This window comes from Entelurus aequoreus, linkage group LG02, assembly GCF_033978785.1.
Source record: "Entelurus aequoreus isolate RoL-2023_Sb linkage group LG02, RoL_Eaeq_v1.1, whole genome shotgun sequence".
Classification (NCBI taxonomy): domain Eukaryota; kingdom Metazoa; phylum Chordata; class Actinopteri; order Syngnathiformes; family Syngnathidae; genus Entelurus; species Entelurus aequoreus.
The window spans coordinates 82,254,885-82,265,357 of NC_084732.1; the positions used below are offsets into that span (position 1 = coordinate 82,254,885).

The following is a 10,473-nucleotide window of genomic DNA, read 5'->3' on the forward strand; positions in this document are numbered from 1 at the left end:
GTAACATAATTAAATAAATGCCATATTAATTTAGATATTTTATTTAGTTGTAAAAAGCTTAGTTTATCTTACTTTGCATATATATATATATATATATATATATATATATATATATATATATATATATATATATATATATATATATATATATATATATATATATATATATATATATATATTATTTATTTATTTTTTTTAAGTATAAACCTTTATTCATAATATGCAACATTTACATACAAGGACATAAATAATAATAATCAAAACAAGTACAGAAACAGTACAAAACAGCGCCAGGGGGTTGTAAACGTAATAAAGCAACTAAAATAAAAAGCAAAATATATATGCAACAAAGTGTAAAGCCATAGGCTCACACAAGTTCCGTAAATAATACAAATTTGGAGCACAGCATCACCTAATGGTTGTAATTTTATTTAGTCATAGAAATGTTATTTTATCTTACTTTACCTAACTAAGACTTCAAATGACGCGCGGCCCAAACAACCAATGGTAGTCTTGCATTCACGTCACGTGCAAGCGATTGGCCAATAAACGTCCAGACGATTTAGCCAATCAGATGTTGCCTCAGCATGACGCGTCATTTAAAAACGGAACGGAAGTGACGGTTCGTCAGACAGTCAGAAGAAAAAAAAACTACAGTACTCGACGTCGAGGCTTATTAAAGAATAATAACGGTAAGTTTTAATTGTTGGCAGGAATGATTTTGTAATAAGCAGACAAGGAAGTTACCGCCAGGAATTATTAGTCTGTACTTTAGAATTAAAGCTACTCGAGTTAGCTAGCAAGATGCTAATGTTGCTAGCTTTGTTTGCCACGTGGTAAATTTCGAGGATAAAATAATGTTACCTTGTTATACTTTCATGTTAAACCTTTCTAGTTTTAAGTTTGTATTTGTAGACTCGCCTTCGCTCGGCGATATATTTTGTACTAGCATGGCGACGGTCGTTCAGGCGTTCATTCATTCATTTTCTACCGCTTGTCCCGTTCGGTGGCGTTCGTTGGTCGCTTATGTTGTAAGTCCAAAGTGCGGCCAGGTAGGTTGCTCGTTTTTTGGGGGGTGCGCAACACATTCAACTGACAACATGATCACCTTCCAGATTATAACATGACTATAAAGTAAGCATGGAAGTAGCCCACATTCCCTCCCTAAAATGGTACCTGTAAACGAAAATGGTCGACAAATCCGGTTCATTTTACTTATAAGTCACTTTTCACAGATAAAATCAGAAAGCGCTGAACAAAATATAGCTGAAGTGCCATACCAACTTTATTTATTAAGCCCTTTAAAAACAAGCACAGTTGAAAAACAAAGGGCTGTACACCACAAAGAAATAGAGGCAAAGGACAGACTAAAAAATAACATTTAAAACAGAAATAAAAATACACATTTAAAAAGCAAATATAAATTACCCTAAGAACAGTTTGTTAGATAAGAAACAGTTTAAAAGTTAAAAACAGTTCAAAAAGTTAAGCTAAAAAAAGTTTAAGGTCTCATGCTGGGTTAAAAGCCAGTGAATAAAAATGGGTTTTAAGAAGGGTCTTAAAAATAGCCACAGAAGGGGCCTGTCTCTCATGGAGAGGGAGATCAGATCGTTCTAGAGTTTGGGACCCGCAACAGAAGTAAAACAATTCAATTTAAAACGGGGGCAACATCATAAAAAGGGTACAAAGTGGATTAAAAATGATAGTTAAAGGGTACTATAACTAAAGGCCTTCATAAAAACAAGTTTTCATTTTTTTCTTGGAAGACTTAGAAAATCTTTATTGTCCCTGAGGGGCAATTTTGTTTGCAGCAGTAGTCATTAAAAACAAGGTTCAACAGTAAAAAAACAAGGTACAACAGTAAAAACGAGGTACAATAGTAAAACAAGGTACAAATACATACAACATACAAACCATCATGAAGGCATTGAGCTAAAAACAAAACATTTGTAAAACAACTAATCATCACACGTCACTTCCCACTAAAGCAGGGGTGTCAAACTAATTTTAGATCGGGGGCCACATGGAGAAAAATCTACTCCCAAGTGGGCCGGGCTGGTAAAATCAAGGCACGATAACTTAAAAATAAAGACAACTTCAGATTGTTTTCTTTGTTTAAAAATAGAACAAGCACATTCTGAAAATTTAAAAATCATAATGTTGTTCGGGTTATTTTTACACTTACATGTCGCGGTTAATAGTATTCTATCTTTTTTTGTCGTTATTCATACTTTCCGAATAAATTATGTGATAATGTTCATCAGTCAACTCATTGGTGTTAAATTTCAAACTATCAAGATAAAAAAAAATGATATCAAAATCAAATTACAGGATGCTATTTATGTAGTTTGCTCATTTTCCTTGACTGGTGCACTAACATCATGTGGTTTATTTTTTATACATATGTAGCATAATCCACAATTGCTATTGCGACATCTAGTGGACACATTTAGTACAGCAGTTTCTTTCATTCAAAAATGTCCGCTCATTTTTATACTTAGCAAATTTATCCCGCGGGCCGGATAAAACCTGTTCGCGGGCCTGGTCCGGCCCACGGGCCGTACGTTTGACACCCCTGCACTAAAGTGACTGTGTAGCAGCTAGGCTTGTTTAAGAAGCTCATTTATAAAGGCAACAGCTGAGGGAACAAAGGATCTTATGTATCTGTTGTTTTTGGCCTTTCTATTAGTAGGGGCGTACCTGCATCCTGAGGGTTGACCAGAATGGCCTTTGCCTTCTGGATGACTCTGGCCTGATAGATCTGGTTCAGGGGGTTCAAGGTAGTGCCTATGGTCTTTTGGCACACCTTGATTATACCACCCAATCTATTTTTATTGGCCACACTGAGGTTACCAAACCAGGAAGTGATGGAATAAGTTAAAATAGACTCAATACAAGATGAATAGAACATCCTCATCAGTGTCCTATCAACCTGAAAGCCCCTCAGTCTCCAAGAAAAACAGCCTCTGATTGGCCTTCTTACAAATACGGTCAGTGTTGGTTCAACACAGTCAAGATCACAGAGGGACTTGTGCAAATTGTTCCAGAGTCTGGGAGCTATAGCCTGGAATGCTAGGTCTCCACTGGTTTTAAAACAAGTTTTTGGGATCTTTAAAAGGCCCGAAGACCAGAGGCTGCGCCCTGAAGAGTAGGGGCATAGCAAGTCAGTGATGTACTGAGGGGCCCCACCATGCAACGCATGGAATGTCGGGACTAAAATCTTAAACTCAATGCGGAATTTAACTGGAAGTCAATGAAGACTGGATAAAACTATACTCTATATGGTCTTTCATGTGTACGGTCACAATGAACTAGGTCTGGGTGATATGGTCTTCATTTAAAATCTCAGGTTTTTTCACAACAAATCAAATCTACATTTATTACTACTTTATTTAATAAACCAATTAATACAAATAAAAGACAATGCAAAACAAGTTTTGCTTTTATTTGATCAAAAACAAGTTTGAAATGACACTGCATCTTACTCTTAGCAAAATTCTAATTTGTTTATATTTTTAGACCAGATATAACTAAATTAATAGTTTCGTCTGAGAGACACTTCTGTCCTGAATAAAAATCTTATATAAACAAAAGTAAAGCACATTGCATACAAATACATCAAGGCACAATAAGTCGTTAAATATATATATATTTTTTTCTGGCTATGTTGAGTAAGCTGGCTGGAGATGTAAAACTCATTTCCCATAAACCCCTGCGCAGCTCAGCGAAAGACTTACAAAAAATTAATTGATGCACAAGGGAAATTGTTGAGAAGAATCGCAGACTTACAAAGAACCTAAAAAAGGAGTAATCTCCAACGGGCAAAACTGTCACCGGAAAGTGAGGGCTGAAATGTTGAACGCTGTGAAATGGGTAGTGAAATTGTAAGATTAAAGAATCTTACAAGGATCATCAGGGAACTTGAAAATTAAGATTTAAAATAAACTGTCAAATTGTCACAATCTGGCACACCAAACAAGCACTCTGCAAAAAAGAGGGGAAATCATATTCTATTGAAGTGAGGATGTTTGAGCAGGATTCTGTTGATGTGGTACCAACAAGTAATGAGGCAATTTGGCAAAAGATGCAAAATGGGATTTGATCAGGTTCCACGTGGAAACATTGTGGAAACTTTGGGCATATTTTAGACATATTTATTCATCCACTGTGATGTGTTCTCACTTGCGTAAGGCCATAATTGTTGTCGGTTATTTCTAGACTCCAGTAACAAAATGCTTCCAAAGCTGTACAGTTTTATACTTAAGATTAATTTATATGGTAATGTCACTTGATTCATTTTGGATAGATTTCTCTATTAATAGTCATTGTGATTTCCTACAATTGTCTTCATATTTTTTAATACAGTTTAGCATCTGAGTGAGGATGGTGGAAAGCTGTTAATCCTCCCAGAGAAAGGATATCAATCTGCTGTCGTGCTGGCAAACTACTTGGTTAGTGGGATTTTGCTATAACAGATATTTCTCAAATCCTGCAAATGTTGCCATAGATTAATAAATGTGTTTAAGTTGAAGATATTTTGAACATAGTTTGTGATTAATTCTGATGTTCACTTTTTTTTTTGTAGCATCTTGTGATTTAAGAAATGTTTTGTATTTTGCAGCAACGCTTCAGCCTGATGTTTGTCAGCGGATGAACGGCCAAGTAGTTTACACCAAAAGGGTAGATGGTTTTGCTGCTATCATAGCATAAAGCTTTCTGATTATATGGCAATTTGAAGAACATTTTACAGGGTTTTTCCAGGTCATTAAAAATAATTAGGTCATTTAATATATTTTGCACAAATTAAGGCCTTAAAAAGCATTATGATGTCCAGGGGCATTAAAATGTCATACAATTGGCAACAAAAAGGACAACAAAACAAATCACCTGACCACCTGCTAACAAATATTGAAAGTTCATTTTTGTTTATGCATCTAGAATAAGTTATTTACCTGCCCATTAGATCTGTACAAAATACTTCAGTAATTAAAAAAACTGCTTTAGAGCCTGGGCATTATTATTGCTTGTATTAAAAAGGCATTTAAAAACATAAAGTTAGATTTGCTTTTACCTGCAGAAACCCTGTTTTATAGTGAACATTTTGTCTGCCAAGTGACCAAAGCTGTCATGGTTCTCCTTTTTTTAAAAATGTGTAACATTATCAGGCAGCCATCATTTTGTGTATGAAATGTCCACTCAGTGGTTGCAATGGATTAAACTACACTAAAGCAAACTACAACATTGAACTGTCTTCACATTTTAGCTATAACATTTTTTTCTGCATAAAAAAAGTGTGGAGTGAGTTATGAGAGTGATGAGAAGCACCTGTCGTTGGGGTGTGTTGCAGTGGCGATACACTCCAATCTGACAAACTGATGACACCCAGGGGCCATCTGACTCAAGCTTGCTCCCTTATCTTCAAAATATGCACTGGATTCATTTTTGTTTTAGAATGTTTAGTTCTTTGGAAAAATATTGTAGTTACTGATGTGTGGTATTTATTTTTGTTTGTCAACATCCAGGGATGGCAGGAAGCTTATATCCACTTACTGTCCTGATGGCCAACTGTTTGGTTTGTGAGGTTTGTAATATCGGAGGAATTGCAATGTTAAGTCCTGCAAGCCATTTATGAAATAAAGTATTTGTAACTGAATGGTATTAAATGTGTTCCACGTTTACAAATGGACAAATTAGGTCCTGTCCACACGGGAAAGCTTTTAGGTGGAAAGGGTAAAGTTTGTTTTAGCCTTTCATTCATGCGGAAACAGCGTTATGGGTCGCCTGAAAAGATAAATTGTGAAAATGCGCTCTCGAGTGGGAATGTTTGATAACACCACCATATCGCTATCTCGACAAGCAAACCACTACTTTTTCATATCAGTGTGCCATCATATGACCATATAAATGATAAGACTGCATGCAACCGCTGCTAGCAACAATGGCGTGCCTATGCTGTATTTACGGTTTTCACAATGTACCTGCATGGTATTTGTCTTAAATCCAATAATGGAAATGTAATGTTTTCAAAGGGTACCATACTTTTTGGGAATATTGTCTATCATTCACAATCCTTATGTAGGACAAACATGTTTTGCTTTGTTTATGCATGATTCTATTTAGTAAAAACACTAGGGAAAACGGGCACATTCATAATATATAATTATGTATTTTGCTCGTTTTAAGCATACGGTGGCGCATTAATTTCACATACCCATCTCGTTTGCATTTCCTTTTTGCGACACTATTAATCATAACAGACTTCATAAACAACTAAGACTACCATACTTTGGTACTAATAATAATGAACCAGAACCTTATATTTTTTAGCCTGAATTTAAGGAGGATGATTTACAAGTTTTAGAGACTTTGCTAAACAGGTCTAGCTTTAGTGAAACTAAGCATCATGCAGCTGTAATGCCAAGTGCTGAACAAGATGTACAAACTATGAACATAATAAAAAATAACTTACTGTACAATGTCTGCTCTCACTGGGAAACCGACTGATGGGATGCTTATATCTTCCCATTTAGATGAAGAATTAATCATAATCATTGGTCAGGTAATAAAAGGTGCGGCAAAAGAGCGTCTTTTCGTGTCTTCCTTGCCATTTCCAGGTATAAATTGGATGTCATAGTTGACAAACTTCTGTTAATGGCTACAACCTTCTACTGTCCAGGTGAGCGGTTTATAATTTAGAATTGGCGTTCAACAACCCAGAGGCGATGCAGCTTAGACTAGTTGGCTCTCTAATGAGGGGGCTGCTAAAAAGAGAATTCATGTTTCAAGATTGTTTGTCATATGCACAGTTAAACATGTTTGACAGTTTGCCGTACAATGAAAATCTTACTATGCTAGTCCACCCTTCAACAAGTCACACGGTACTTACCTTTAAAAATAAAAATGTATATACAAGGAACAGTAAGTAACATAACATTATTGCACATTCTGGTTGTTAGCGATTATAATATCAGTAAAACTTGGTTAATATTCAGGTCACCAGATGTAAATTGAGCATTGTTGGGAAAAGTGCACTTCCCCTTAAAAATGTAGTTAAAATGGCCATGAAAGGCTTTTAAAATATATTGTCAAAGCAAATGTGTACAGTATATATATCTGTCTTGCTTTTAAATGTTGAGATTTTTTGAGGGTGCTATTTATAAATTTAAAACGGGGGAAGAATATGGTCAGAATGTTGTGCACAAGCATAGTGAGCAGTATTTTATAGCGTTTAGCTAGCGAAGGTGTTAGGAAAGCCTACTTGGAAGCAAAGCAGAGTCCAACAATTTGTTGTAAAATAAGTTTTCTATTTCCTTCATTGTATTACATAATTTTCACCCAGTTACATTATCCTGTCGGGACGTAACTCGTTTAAATCGACTTTGTGTAGATGCATTTCTTCTTTTTAAATCTGGCAGTAGATGCAAAAAAACATTCCTGTGTGGACATGGCCTAATATTAATCACAACTTCTTTATACATCATACCAATTAAATATGACCTGCGGATTTGCATTCAGGATGTGTGGTAACACAATATTGTGAAGACAATTAACTGCACTGCAAACATTCACATACAACTGACACGGGAGCACTTTTCTGTACTGTAATGTTTGTCAGTGCAAAATTGGTTCATACTGAGTTTACTGACCTTGATTTTGTTGTTGGCAATAAATATTTTGACAAACACTTGCTTTTTGTCTTCCATAAAATAAAACCCAAAGAATTGAATTATGTGCAAGCCAGACTATTGTTGCAGTACCATGGTCGACCACTGGGTGCCAGTTGACCATCAGTCAGTATTGTCTTGCTGGGTGTGTATGAGTTTCATAGAGTAGCCTCAGTTGATCAGTTTGTAACAAACAGTGCCTGGAGGCTTCACACAAGAGGCTCTTACAGGGCAACTTGATGGATGAACAATTGGAATCCATCAAGTTGTTTGACAGGATTCTACTAGGAAAAGCCCCTTTTGAGCTAATGGTAACTATTACAGTGAAGTGAAATGCACCACAAACCAATAGTTTTCTTGGTGACTGTAGTCTTCTCCCCTAGATCACTGACAAAATCTTGTTTTTGTGAGCTGGACCTCTTTTGTTGTGATGTTTTTTTTTGCCCATATTGTGCAACACATGTCTCTTACCGAGCTTCTTTCTGAAGATATTCATTTGTGGGCATGTGATTTGTCTGTAGGGGTCAGAATTATTTATATTATTCGGGTTAAATACTTATTTAACTAAACATTTCTAAGCTTTTGTGTAAGTGTATACAGGTGTGTGTATATATATATATATAATATACATGTGTATTATTTTCTACAACAGTGTGATGCTAACGTTTCATTCTAGTTGACTGGGGTGGAAAACATTCTAACTTTAGACATTGATTATTGACTTTAAACACACTTGACACATTTTTTTGCGGGCGTCGTGGCTCTGTTGATAGAGCGGCCATGCCAGCAACTTGAGGGTTGGAGGTTCGATCCCCACTTTCGCCATCCTAGTCACTGCTGTTGTGTCGTTGGGTAAGACACTTTAACCACCTGTTTCAAAGCCACCCACGCTTGTTTAAAGATGTAGACCAGGGGTGTCAAACTCATTTTAGATCGGGGGCCAAATGGAGAAAAATCTACTCCCAAGTGGGCCGGACTGGTAAAATCACGGGATGATAACTTAAAAATAAGGACAACTTCAGATTGTTTTCTTTGTTTAAAAATAGAAGAAGCACATTCTGAAAATGTACATATCACAATGTTTTTTTTTGTTTTTTTTTACACTTACAATAGTATTCTATCTTTATTTGTCGTTATTTATACTTTCTGAATAAATTATGTGATAATGTTCATGAGTCAACTCATTGGTGTTAATTTTCAATCGATCAAGATAAAAACAATTATATCAAAATCAAATTACAGGATGTTATTTATGTGGTTTGATCATTTTCCTCGATTGATGTACTAACATGTGGTTTATTTTGTACAAATATAGCATCATCTACAAAGATGCAAAGAATTGCTTTTGCGACATCCAGTGGACACATTTAGAACAGCAGTTTCTTTCATTCAAAAATTTCAGGTTCATTTTTATACTTAGCAAACTCATCTCGCGGGCCGGATAAAACCTGTTCGCGGGCCTGATCCGGCCCTCGGGCCGTACGTTTGACACCCCTGATGTAGACAATGTGTTTCACTGTGTAAAGCGCTTTAGGTCTCGGGAGAAAAGCACTAAATATAATGCCAAAATTCATGTCAGGTGTTTGTTAAATAATGTAATAGACAGAATGTATAATACTGCAAGTACTATGTAATTGTTTCATTTCCTTTCAAATCACAGCCTAATGTTTCAAAGAGGACAATTATTTTAAGTATTCATACTTCGAACAAAGTTGATAAGATGCAAAATATAGATCGATACCTGCTTTTTTCAGCAGCAGATGTACAACTTTTCCACGACAGACCATCGGTCCTTAAATAAATGAGCCTGTATGTCAATATATTCCCTCGTAAAAGCCTGTCATGGATGCAGATTTGTCACTTCTGGTTTGCCCTCTCTCATGAACATATGATCATGAAAGTGTAGCATAACTCCACTCATACGTGCCTGGTTTGGCAGAGTAAAAGATATAGCAGAAAGGATCTGTGATACACTTTAGCCACTGAGTAGATGCACATATTAAAAGTAAAAGAGGTGTATCTTCTGCCGTGCATTTATTCAGTTATCAAATGCAAGCAGTCACTAAAGTATTTGCAGTGTGTGAGAGTGGAGATCCACCACCCAAAGCCCAGGGAGTGTGCATTACCACAGCGTGCAGAAAACTTCCAGTAGTGTACAACCCAACGTTTATTACCTCTATACATGCTAATAAAACACAACTTGGAGATTTCCGTCATTTTGGCAACACTTATTCCACCAGGAAGGCAAAGTGTGGCCCGGGGCCCATTTGTTGAACGTACCTCTTTTTAATGGGCCTGTGGCTTTTTGTGGAAATAAGATAATACTCTAACTATTTTTTATTTTAAAGCACCTTGTCTGTATGTCCTAGGTGTGTATAGGCCACTGCTGTGCTGTTTTAAAATCTATTTTTTACCCTCTTAGCAGCTGATACTGCAATTTGAATTTTGAGCTAAAAGATATTGAAGCACATGTATCTTAAAAACATGACTGTTTAAAACATTAGTAGTGATTTAAAAAACAAGGTTTTATTTATGTAATATTTTTTTTTATAGTGGTATAGAATAAGTATCTGCTTTGAAATTGTGAAAATTCATAGAGGATGGTATGGACAACTGAAATTTTGTGGACCATAGTGGACAACCTGTTGGGAATTGTTTCCCCATGACTTCATGCTATGCCATCTCTGAAACCTCCCTCCCACAGTCAGTGTGTTTTATTGTTTGAGTGGAAAGTAAGTGTCGACCACGGAAGACATCCATTCAAATTCCTCTCTGATGGCATTACAAAATATAAAGTATGACAAGTATT

General features: G+C 36.0%; 1 long non-coding RNA gene and 1 other non-coding gene across 3 annotated transcripts; both read left to right on the forward strand.

The window, feature by feature from the left end:
* The first annotated feature begins 585 nt into the window (after positions 1-585).
* Positions 586-7,673, forward strand: LOC133664608 (uncharacterized). 2 transcript variants are annotated; one of them, XR_009828602.1, is made up of 4 exons: positions 586-692; positions 4,366-4,451; positions 4,622-4,680; positions 5,523-7,673. It is a non-coding gene; the product is annotated as an uncharacterized LOC133664608 (long non-coding RNA). The 2 variants fall into 2 exon arrangements; XR_009828601.1 differs by lacking the exon at positions 5,523-7,673 and having other exon boundaries at positions 4,622-5,239.
* LOC133642770 (small nucleolar RNA SNORD67) lies at positions 5,305-5,403 on the forward strand. Its single transcript, XR_009824600.1, has one exon. It is a non-coding gene; the product is annotated as a small nucleolar RNA SNORD67 (small nucleolar RNA).
* Positions 7,674-10,473: the final 2,800 nt, after the last annotated feature.